This window comes from Triticum dicoccoides, chromosome 6B, assembly GCF_002162155.2.
Source record: "Triticum dicoccoides isolate Atlit2015 ecotype Zavitan chromosome 6B, WEW_v2.0, whole genome shotgun sequence".
In the NCBI taxonomy this organism is placed as follows: Eukaryota; Viridiplantae; Streptophyta; class Magnoliopsida; order Poales; family Poaceae; genus Triticum; species Triticum dicoccoides.
The window spans coordinates 369585408-369597848 of NC_041391.1; the positions used below are offsets into that span (position 1 = coordinate 369585408).

The 12441-nt window shown below is 44.0% G+C and overlaps 1 pseudogene; it reads left to right on the plus strand.

The window, feature by feature from the left end:
* The first annotated feature begins 979 nt into the window (after positions 1-979).
* LOC119321157 lies at positions 980-2295 on the plus strand (annotated as a pseudogene).
* Positions 2296-12441: the final 10146 nt, after the last annotated feature.

Genomic DNA, 12441 nt, shown 5'->3' on the forward strand with positions numbered 1-12441 from the left:
CAGCGGGCATAGGACTGAAAATCCTCTTTCGCCGGGCCTTTTGGACTCGAAATCCAAACGGAGAGAGTGGTTCGAATCCACCTCAGAACGAACAATGAAAAAGGCGTCGAGCGGGTGCAAGCTCGAGGAGCTAGGAAGGATGGAAGAAAGCTTGACCGTTTTTTCACTGAACTACTCGAACTTTTTGTTCGAAAAAGCGGAAATAGCTCAGTTCGAGAGAGGGTTGAGCTTCATCGGTTAGTGTGCACCAAAGGATGAGGTTTGTTTCCCGTCCTACAAATTGAAACCGTTCTAGCTTGATACTACAATATCGTCAAATCATCCAACGGAGCATGGAAACCATTTCGGTGGCCGTAATGGCCTCCAGTAGTTTTCTATGGAACCATACCACTATGGTCATCTATATGATTAGACCGTGCCGCTTCACTAGACTTTCCTGAACCATCCATTTGATCCCCACGGTCGTGACACCACTTTCTAAACAAAAGTTTCCAAAATCCAATGCGGAACCAAGCAGTAAGAGAAATTCATCATGGTAATTATTAGTCGAAAACCAAAGTGGAACAGAGAGAACGGAGAGTCAGTTACAATGACAAAATTGTTGAGGAATCATGTTGAAAGAACAACATTCTGTGTCATAAATATCGTATATAGAGATTTTTCATGTATCGACGCTTTTGATTCAATTATGAAAGTACGCTGTACTGGACTTGCACCCCTAGTTACGCAGAAGTGCAAGCACAGAAGCGGATGACCGGACCTTACCAACATACTCAAAAAGTATTCTATACTGGGATCTGTGCTCTTGACAAGCAGTGTTTCCAGTCTAGCCGTGTCAAATCGGGTGTGAAGTGTCCTTCTAGGTTCTAGCTGGTAGAGCAGAGGACTGAAAATCCTCTTTAGTTTCACGCATGGGACTCTAAATCCCAATTGCGCTAGCTCTGTGGTTCGATTCCACAACAGAACGAACAATGAATGAATGTGGGCGGTCAACCAGGTAAGCCTGTGCCCAGGAAAGAAAGGACTAGGGAGGGATTGAGAGAAGCTTTCACAGTGGAAAATGCAAAAAAGCATATCGTTCTTAGAAATTGTGGAATTTTACTCAGTTAGAGCTATGGTTTAGCATCAAGAGGGAAGTTTTGTAAAAGCAACAGGAAGAATTGCTCAGATACCCGTGAGCGTATATAACTTGGGTCGTGTTATAAATGCTCTGGCTAAACCTATTGATGGGAGAGGCGAAATTGTAGCTTCCGAATCTCGCTTAATTGAATCTCCTGCTCCAAGTAGAATTTCCAGGCGTTCCGTATACGAACCTCTTCAAACAGGGCTTATTGCTATCGATTCGATGATCCCTATAGGGCGTGGTCAGCGAGAGTTCATTATTGGGGATAGACAGACTGGCAAAACAGCAGTAGCCACAGATACAATTCTCAAGAAAAAAGGGCAAGGTGTAATATGTGTTTATGTAGCTATCGGTCAAAGAGCATCCTCCGTAGCTCAAGTAGTAACTACTTTCCATGAGGAGGGGGCCATGGAATACACTATTGTAGTAGCTGAAATGGCGGATTCACCTGCTACATTACAATACCTCGCTCCTTATACGGGAGCAGCCCTGGCTGAGTATTTTATGTACCGCGAACGGCATACTTTAATAATTTATGATGATCTCTCCAAACAGGCACAAGCTTATCGCCAAATGTCCCTTCTATTAAGTCCCGGCCGTTTATCCAGGGGATGTTTTTTATTTGCACAAGCTTATGATGATCTCTCCAAACAGGCACAAGCTTATCCAGGGGATGTTTTTTATTTGCATTCACGCCTTTTAGAAAGAGCCGCGAAATTAAATTCTCTTTTAGGCGAAGGAAGTATGACCGCTTTACCAATAGTTGAGACTCAATCTGGAGACGTTTCCGCCTATATTCCTACTAATGTAATCTCCATTACAGATGGACAAATATTCTTATCTGCGGATCTATTCCATGCCGGAATTTGACCCGCTATTAATGTGGGTATTTCAGTTTCCAGAGTAGGATCCGCGGCTCAAATTAAAGCCATGAAACAAGTAGCTGGCAAATCCAAATTGGAACTAGCTCAATTCGCAGAGTGACAAGCCTATTATTAGCCTCTGCTCTCGATAAAACAAGTCAGAATCAATTGGCAAGGGGTCGACGATTAAGGGAATTGCTTAAACAATCCCAGGCAAATCCTCTCCCAGTGGAAGAGCAGATAGCTACTATTTATACCGGAACAAGAGGATATCTTGATTCGTTAGAAATTGAACAGGTAAAGAAATAGTTCAATCACCCCAGAATCGTTGAAATCCCCTCAAAATGGAGAGCGGCGCAAGTCTCACACTCTTTCTCTCACTCTCTATCCTCTGTCTTTCAGATTTTCCCCTCGTAGCTGATACAGTGAAATATTATCATGTAAGGGAGCTGATCCACAGGATTCAATGGTGAATTCTGATTTTCCCACAGACTGAACCAAAGGAGAAGAATAGAATAATTCACTGGTGCAGGCGGAGCAGCAAACCTTCGTAGAAAAGGGAGAGGGTATACCTAGAAATGATGAAATCAACCAGCACTGCCTTGCTAATTGAATAAAGGAAGATGCCGACTACTTTCTGAACAGAACAATGAGAGTCCCGAACAATGGGAGAATGGAGCTTCCCGTCTATGATTTCGACATAGACGGGAAGAGCAACGTAGAGTGATCTAACAATAGCCCCATGATGAGCTCTTTCTTATTAGCATTACAAGGCAGGTAAACTTTATGCAGTATCTGCTACAAAAAGAAGGTTAGAGAACTGGTTCCATCTACTTTATCCTTGGGCATGAAGAACATGCTTCTTTCTCAATTTATAGGAATCGTTAACCGCAACTCTCCTTTTCAGGCTTGGATTGGTTTTTTGATGCAGTAGAGAAGCCGTTTCCTTTGAGCTTGGTCCATCGGACAGATATAGACATGGAGAAGCTTTTCAATGTCAATCTTTCACTACTTTGTTTGGACCTTGCTTCTTCACTTAATGCTTGCTTTCCGTCTTGCCTTTGCTGGGCCTACGATAGGCTGTACTCCAATACGAAATAAGATTGTACATGAAGGTTGGTGAAAAGCAAAAGAAGCAATTGGTTCTCAAATGCCGTGACGTCACCTAGCTTTATTCTATATTTCTCATTCTATTGGTATGTATAGTGTCTTTCATCTGCTTTTTCATTCATTCTGCCCACAGCCGTTAGGTATTATGAAAAAAGGAACCAGCATGTTGCTCCTGAATCTACAGATAGAGAAGAGGGCACGTCTCTTTTTCTAGAAGCCGGTCTATGTTCTTATTCTTAATCGAATTCTAAAGAAACGTCAGTTTCAAATCACTTCCATTGGGCTGAGCGGGTCATATATGCCTTTTGGCTTTCACCTATGTTATGTATTCTCTCACAATCACTCCTAGCAATAAGTGAAAAGGCGGCTATCGATACTGTCCCAACACCTCCTCTTCTGTGTCTACTTCTCCATTCTAATTTCTGACTGGTTCACGCCTGCTTGTGTATTGGTTATAACCTCTGTACTGTATTTTGTTTGGCTTAAATTGCCAAATGGCGAGACCAGACCCCATGAAGCTGCTAAGTCTGATGTTGATTTGCAAGAACCAGATTTACCAACGGGAAGAACGCTTAGTGTATCCGCGGTGGGTGAATCTTAGGAAACTCGCCTTGTCCGAACAAAAGCGGGAGGTAGGTAGGTGGTAGTTAGAAGGATTCCTTCGGGGAGCTGCTTCTTCCTCTGGATTCCCTTCTTCTATAGACAGACCCCCGACTAGGGCAGCAGCGTTTTAAAGAAATACGAACAGTTTGGTTTTCAGTGAGCCCGCTTCTTAGTGATAGGTTTCTAAAGTATCTATCGCTATGTGCCCCTCCCCGGAAAAAAACAAATAGGCTCGGGCAATTATCAGCTTAGGGACAGCAAGCGGATAGTATATCTGGCTCCATCCCTTGAATCCGCTGTAACTGATAGAATCTTGTACGAGAGACCCGCAAATAAATAAGGAAACCCGCTTAAAACGCTTTTTAAGTAGAAGCTGAGCCATTACCTGCTAGCATATCTCCCCACCAGGACTCCCCTCAAAGCAAAGCGAAACCCGTTCTTTAATTCAATACCTAGAGACGCTCCAGTCCAAGTTGAGGCGCAGTAGGAGGGATTTCTATCACCATTATTTATGGACCACGTAAACATACTTTTTTAGTTTATATTCTTATGCTGGACCTGCAGCCCTAGCCTGGGACGCCACTGTGCGACATAAAGATCGGATCAAGTTATGATTTTCTCATTAAGAAAGAGTACCCGAGAAGAATAGATATGATCCGGAAACACTCTTATTCGACGAGGCGTAGAGCGTTTGACTTTATTCTTTACAATTTCCTTAATGCGCATGAATGAGAGATTATAGCACTTAGTATGAGCATATCGGCCTATGGAAGAAAGTTCGTATCGTATTAGTGCGCTTTAACTAAAAAGCCGTTAGCTACAACCTTTGATCGTGGTTTGGTATCCAAATAGGAAATTCTATCCAGTCCCTCGCTACACTATTTAGACGGATTGAAGCTTAAGCCAGATCGAACCTGTCTGAGTATATGCGTTGATCCTAGAATAGATTCACAAGCTGAAGGGAGCCTCCTAAGAAGAATATGACTAAATACTCGGGTCAATCCCCCATTGGGGAGGGTATCACCTTTGGTGGAGTTCGCTATCAGCCAAACTTGAGCTCTTTTGACAATCCTAAGAAAATCACTCACCCCGGCGGATCCGGAATTCCATTATCAGGGCAATCTTCTTATGCTCACCGCAGACGCACCTCTCCTAACTATGGAGTTAGCAAAGGGGTATCTCAATCCATCCTCTCTTTTTACGAGGATCATAGGAATTGGGATAACCTTGGGCTCTTCCCGCGCCCTTTCAGGGTTCTTGGTTATCACTTGGCTATTCGATCCATTCTTCTTCAATCCATCAGGATTTGAGTGGCAGAAAATAGTAGATGACTGGGATGACTTCTTTTCTTTCTTCTGAAGTCAGTGTGCTTCTTTACCAGGCATAACATGATAATTCCTCTATGGCGTGTGCTCCTTTCCTATGTAATGACTTTCCTCCTTTTTCATGCCTCGTGCGCGTGCATAAGCTACGAGTTCCCTGGCCCACCCTAGTTCATCGAATAGTGAGACTGTTCAGCCGTTAATGCACCTAGGACGTGCTTACTAGGAAGATGAGAGACATGCTCGCTAGCCCCAAGTTGGGGTGCACCTAAGTTCTATCATACATAAGGAAATATCTATTGGACCAAGGGATGCCTGCTCAATTCCATTTTATGGTCCGATCTAGCAAAATTATTAACATAGTTCAAATCGGGACGAGGAAAAGAAGGCATAGGAGTGGCAGATGCACGATCACTTGTAAAGTCCTATGAGCCAGGTTTATTGACTGGATTGTGTACCATAGAAAGTAAGTCTACCAAGAAGCTACCATTGAAATGGAATCTGGAATAGTAGGAAGAGTCCTCGAGTCAAACATCTTGGTCTACCCTACCCAGTAGGATTCAGCAACCACCGAAAAGCAAGGAGAAATCTTTGTACGTAATCCTTCACTCGATCATTTGCATCAGCATGTCTTTCTTTTGCCAAAACAAAATAAAATGAGCATTAAGCAGCAAAACTTATTTGATCTGGTCACACCACCTAAGATTTTAGGTTCTGCGTATGCATGTGATTGCTCATCATCACAAAAGTTCTGAACTAAGTAGGCTTCATAATCCCACATTGTAGGCTTGCCTCCAGCATCGTCCACAGCTGCTTTTGCTTCTTCCTCACGGGATCCTAGGAAAGATTATTGAGTTTTGTACTCATAACTATCCAGATTCAAAAGATCCAAGCTAAAGGAATTAGAAATGAGTGCTAAAGAGAATGAAAGGTATTGGATCATTGCCTGCGGCTGCCACGTCTGCTTCATTTTACTCGCGTGGATCGCTAGAATCCTCTAATCTATTAAGTTTGAAAGGGACAAGAGTCATAAGATCCAGGTCGACTGACCTCAATTATTAACTGCACCGGTACCCGCGCGCATACCCCCCCTTTTTTTAGCTCGTTGATCATCAGACCTTGCAAAAAGTGAAAACGTTGAGTCATACCGGGCTTCATCTACATCCTATTCATTGCTTTACCCAGATGCATACTCCTCAGAGATTTCTAAAGAGTTGGTGGTTTGAAACCTTTGTCCAAAGAGGAACGAGAGAAGATAAAGGATACCTAGGTGGCAATGGGTCTTTATTAAACAGGATTCGGATCCTTCTGATCGGGAAGTAAACTACAGCCAATCAGTAGACAATTCTGGTGGACATGAATACCGACCTGTTAGGTGAGAGAGTCAAAGCCGCTGCTTTCCTCTTCATTACAATTTTACGGATTTGACTCAGTTTGAGAGAGAAACCGCCTTGGGCTAGGAAGAAGAAGACCGCGGTGAACCATAAAAGCTAAAGCAGGTAGGCCTATTCCTTCTGAAAGATCCGAGGTCTTCCTCATCAGAGGCTCTAGCGCCTTACTTTCCTTCCGTTTTTCCAATCCCGATTCGAGCTATGAGTTGTGGCACAAGCCAGTTGAAGAAACCATTCCTTTTCTTTCTTTTCAATGATCCTACTCGAGATAGGGAGAGTAAAAGCCCTCATTGTCCAACCTGTCTATCTAGTGAACTTTCTCCTTGCTCTAATGAACTGAACCCCGACTTATTTTGATTGTTACAGATCTAGCTATTTCTCTTACAAAGCCCCCGCTAAAAAGCTAGGAATCTAATGAGTTATGAAACACGAAAGTCAGAAGGACAGTAGGTTTAGTGAACCCTCGGCGCTAACATAGTTCAAAGACTCGCTTTCCTTTCTATAGAGCCAATCTCTCCAAATTCCCGACCCAAAGCGAAAGCTGTAGATGCTGATTAATCACCCGTGGATCATAGGTCCAAAGCAGGACCGAGCAAAGCACTATTCTAATAAATACGTAGTTGTGCCGACAGAAGTAGAAGGCGCGCCAAGGGCAAAAAGACGAAGCGATTTCCTCTTGTTCGAGTGTTAAGCAAGCCTGTTGCCTCTTGTTGTTCTAGGGTCAGCAAGTAGGAAACAAGGCTTGCTTAACACTTGTCTTCTGTTCCTGTCCCCTTCCAAGTTAGGGGATGGTTCATGCCTTTTGAAATGAGATTCTGAGGAAGAAACGCGCGCTGTATCACGAGTTAGTAGGTCAATGAAGGGAACGATAGCTCAACTTGTTTTTATGAAGTCAGATTTCCCTTGTTTTGCACTTCGCAAGGGGATGACTTGCGCTTGCTGTAGCCTAACTTTTTATAGTTCGAAAGGAAGAAATACTCCATCTGTTTGTTCTTGACTTAAGCAGTTCCTGTAGTTAGGTTTCCTCAATCAAAGAGGAAGGAAGTATGATTCAAGTCACTAGTTTACTGGGTTTTTTTGCCTTGGTAGTCCGGGAGATACTGATTATGTCGGTATGGACAAGTTCGATTCGAGCAAACTATGGAGAAGTACAACATGCATAAATTAGCCATTGGAAATGGAGGTACAAGCGAGCGACTAAGTCGATTTCCTTTGTTTTTGGCGATAATTAAACTAGAGAAGATGCTGTGAGCGACGGGAAGCCATTTATTTTCATAAATGTGTAGAAGGAGAAACGTTTCTTTCCCTTCCTATTGCATTTAGCAATGGGGATATAATATAGTGAAACATCCCGAGTTATATTATACATGGAGCAATGGCCCCCCTTTTGGGCGCATGCTTCCCCTTCTCAGTCTCTTTCGCACTGTTTGTTCACTCTGATCTGAGCCCTCATCCCTGGATGTCAGTAGCAGTTTCTTCTTCGACGAGCTCGACTCAGATATATCTTCCGCCCGGGTGGCACAAGCAAAGAGAGATTGCGCTCTCTTTTCCGAGAGATTCTTTCTTGTCAAGTAGATGACTGGCTGGGTAGCGAGTACTACTTTATTCGCGGTACTAACCTCCCCTCAAGTCCCAGGAAGAGAGAAAGGATACCATATTACAAGTAGGTGGTTGCTTAGAGGTTATGGCAAAGAATGCCACCCGCCTTACACACACTCGGATGAAATCATCCTACGTAAGAAGACAAAAGGGATAAGAAGAAAGCTTCGGGTCTAATGGAGCAGCTTGACCGCTAGCTTCGACCTCCCCATTTCTACTTACGTTACTATGGATCAAGCATTATTACAGGAATCTCGGGCGAACCAGAAGGGACATCGTTCGAGCTTTAGTTAAGCGACTCATAAGAGGATCAATGGGCCTTCCCTTCTCCCTCCGTATGGATACAAAGATGGACATATTAGCAGCTTAACGTATCTCACGGCTATCTTGGCTCATACTACCACCTCCAATAATCCCTTTGGTTGAGGCATCGAATGGCGAACCCCAACCAAAGAAAGGGAGTGCATTCCTTCTCATTCGATTTAAAGTAGATACACTACGTCTTTAACTGATTGTATTAGAAGCTGCCCTATCAAGAACCACCCTGTAGAAGCATCTCAACCACCTAACTCGAATAATCATATAAAAAGAGAAAACATAGTCCATCTATAAGAAGAGGCGTCTACTCCTCCATTCTCTCGCTAAGGCATTGGTTGAAAAGTGCATTTCAGATCGATAAGCTCAGAGTTGGGATGTTTCTTGTATCTGATGGAGCATGAGGTTGGTTCAGCCCTCAAGTGGTGTAATAGCGGCTTTCGTACCAACAATCTTTTCCTTTCGCCAGAGGGCAATAATTCATTTCTAGTTTTTTATACGAGCTACGCATGACCTTGATTTATCTATCCAGATGGGAGGAGATTAAGGGAAACATTGCTTTTCATATTCTATTATAGGTCATCGCTGGGAGTAAGGAATCTAGTTAGTTAGATGCTTAACCCAATCCACCAACTCGTGCGTGCATTTTATTCTTTGTTTGGTTTTCGGGACCCCACGTACTAGTGATGGTGGAAAAAAGTGAAGTGAGGCTACTGCAGTCACAGCCCTCTCAGCACCTCTATCAATCGATGATTCAGCATCGCAAGAGTCATGTTTTAGCTGCCCTTCATAACGTCCCGCTGCCCGATACAAGGCCAAAAGCAGATCACCTCTTACTTAGTGCCAATTCTTTCAAAACTGGCATTTCAACTCTCTATTTTTTATGGCTTGGGCGTGATAATCTCTATTGTTTAAAAAGAAGAAGAAACACTAGTTGCCTGCATGAGGAGGTGTCTCTAGGGGTCTTTACGCAACCCGGTCAGAGCTAGGAAGAAGATTTGAAGGATACCACCAAAGGTTCATGCGAATGCGGAGTAGAAATTGATATTGTTTTTGCTTCTACTTTCTTTGCGAAAAGGTCCATCCTATCCTAATTATTTATTGATGCTAAACTGCTTTTCCCTAATGTAGTGTGCTCAGTGGAGTAAGAAACCTATGCCTTTTTCTCATTTGCATGACCGTTCCTAGAATGTGGATCCCGTTTTCCCAAAGATACTTTATTTCCATCTGCATTCCTATTTGCTGTGGGCTTTGGCGCCCAACATTTCTCTGTTTCATTTCTTTCAAAACTAGCCTAGCTTTTCACTCGTGCGTAGGGGGAAGAGGAATCTTACTTCATATCGCTTGCAAAGCACTTATTAAATTGGGGTGCGTTAATTCACTCGAAACTAGCCTTTGCACAAGAGAATTGCTCCTTTGTATGACCGAACCCTCGGCTTTGTCTCATTCAAGCTAGAAAAGTAAGAAATAGCTCAGCTCAGTCTTTCTCACGAGGTGGATTCGAACCACCAACAATGTCTCCTTTTAGTAGATCGTGATCTGTCGTCCTCCTCATTATAGTCCTCCTAGAATCATAATTTCGATTCCCATTTTCATTAGCTTGTAAATTCATTGTGTAAAATGACCATCTAACTAGAACTAGATATGAGCGTTATTTCTGCGGGTTGCTAGTAGTTTGTTTCATTATCCCTCCCCGTCGTACTCTTGATTTTCATTTTGTTGGAGTTCGGGTGGGAGTTTCTCTAGCTCATCCTTAAAATGAAGGTTGATAAGATCAAATATCACTCTTCTTTTCCCTTCACTGTCATCTGTCTGCTTGACGAAATCAATTAACCCAGCGTCTGTTGAATGAAAGTTCTCCGAGATTTCTCGTATGCATGTGTTTTTTACAGCCTCCGCATCTCCCACGTAGGCACATAATTTATCATAGAGCAGTTTAGTGAATTGATTGTTTTTGAAACTCTCAAATTGCTCGTCAATTCTAAAGTCCTTGATTGATTCGGCATATTGCCGAATATCTTCCTGATCCTGAGCCGGTCGGTTCAAGTCAATAGTTAAAGGAGTTTCATTGCTCCCACCCCCTTGGTTAACGCTATCACTAGATGATGATAGCATTAGATTCACGTGTGGGGCTTTGTACGTTTTATCCCCCGAACGGGCAGGACTTTCCAGTTCCGTCCCTCCCATGGTCGCACAGCGGTCACGTCCATTCCAGGTTTCTTCCAAAATGGCCCTAAGAATGTGATAAACATACTGTGAAAGCGAGAGAAGGCATTCGAAAAGTTGTTCTGGTGCTATCCAAGAGCCAGAGAAAGAAACGGAAACCAAAAATACTAAAGCGATTGCTACTAGAACTATTAGAATAACCCCCCAAAAAACCCCAGTTCGGGGAAAAAGAGTTGTGCACCTAAACATGATCCAACCTAAGTCATGATCCAATTCCTGCACCAACGGTGTTGTATGTATATCTGACATAGACGTGAGAGTACTGACATATGACCCAAGTACTTGATATACAGAGTCAAAGGGTCACCACTACTGAGGATCTCCCCCCTTATCTTAGAAGGGTCGTCTGAGGGTTCGCCGCGGTTCATTGCTGTGCTTACACACTAGGCTACCCTTCTTCGAAAGCTCCGCGGGACCACCTATCACTAGTCTTCGGCCGGAGGGGTTTATTGCACAAAAAGGCCGGGACGCGGGCTCCCGCAGAGGAAAGCCCAACGAATGTCAGATGCAAAGCCCCGCACCTCATTAAGATCAGATTGGCATACTCTCCTAAAAAAAAGAGCAGACCCCATTGAAGACGGGAGTGAGGTACAACAAGGCCATTTCCGTCCACCTTCTCACGGAGCCGTACGTGGACGTTACCGCTCATACAGCTCCCAGCCAGCAAGCAGTTAGCTTTCCTCTAGAAGTCATGGAAGTGTGGATAAATCGACAGAAGGTTTTTATTTCTTAAAAAATCGCCCTAACCGTCCTAAATATGGACGGAGAGCGGTCTCGAGTTTTTCGGGGTCCTCGAGATCGCATTTTAGGTCGAGTAGAGACGCTAGGGAGTCTGTGGGCTTCCCTTGGCATTTCAAGATGGCCTCTATCGTCTTTTCGAGAGCCTCCCATTTGCCCGTCAAGGGGCATTTGACATCCAGAGACAAAAGCAGTCCCACACGAAACTGGGAATTTTCCCCAATGGACATAACCAGCTCTGCTTTCGCGGTCTCAAAAGGAGAAGCCCCGAACGCTTGCAGTTGCTTTTTTCTCTTTATTCCTTCTAAGCGAGCCTCTAAAGACTCTACTCCTACTTTAAACTTAGAGTCCGATTCTTCCAATTCTTCCAAAGACAAAGTAGAACTTCGTTTTGAGGAGTTTGCCCCCCGTTCGCCGCCGTCCAGCCGGCGGCTACTCTGGGATGGATTGAGGTTTAGGCCAACAGAGGGGGCTTGCTCCCTTTCTTCTGGAGCTAAGGAAGGACCTGCGGGTGGCATTTCCGGTAAAGGGGGAATCTCAAGGAGGGTCTCCAGACCTTCGAAGTGCCCCACCACCAGGGTTGGCGTTGTGTCGACGACCCCCTCTGGCTCCGGGCTAGAGGTAATTTCGATGATCTCCCCGGCCCTTTGTTCCACGTCACCATCGCAATAACAATAAGGAGACGCGGTGACGTCGTCATCCAGAAGGAAAAAGAAAACCCCAAAGGTACCGAATGGAATTCTACTTGTCGGGCTTGGATTCGTTTCGTTTATGAAAAATCGAAATAATAAATAACAACCCATAAATCAAAGAGAAATTACGATAAAAAATCTAAAGTGAAGCCAATCGCTTATAAAAAGAAACCAGTCTCCTTTTAAAAGGAACTGGCCAATTCACTTCGAAAAACTACGTTCGAACTTGAGCAGAAAAATTGGTGGCATTTGACATCTAAAGTTTCACCACCCCTACTACTGCCCGAAATCCTGCTTTGGTGAGCTTTCCCCAAGGTGACACCGAAGGTCTACCTCCTTTCGTGCGCCCCTCACCTCCTCCATGAGGATGATCCACTGGATTCATTGCAACATCATGAACAATGGGGCATCTGCCTAAGCACCGGCACCCCCACCACGCTTACGGCTCTATACCCACTA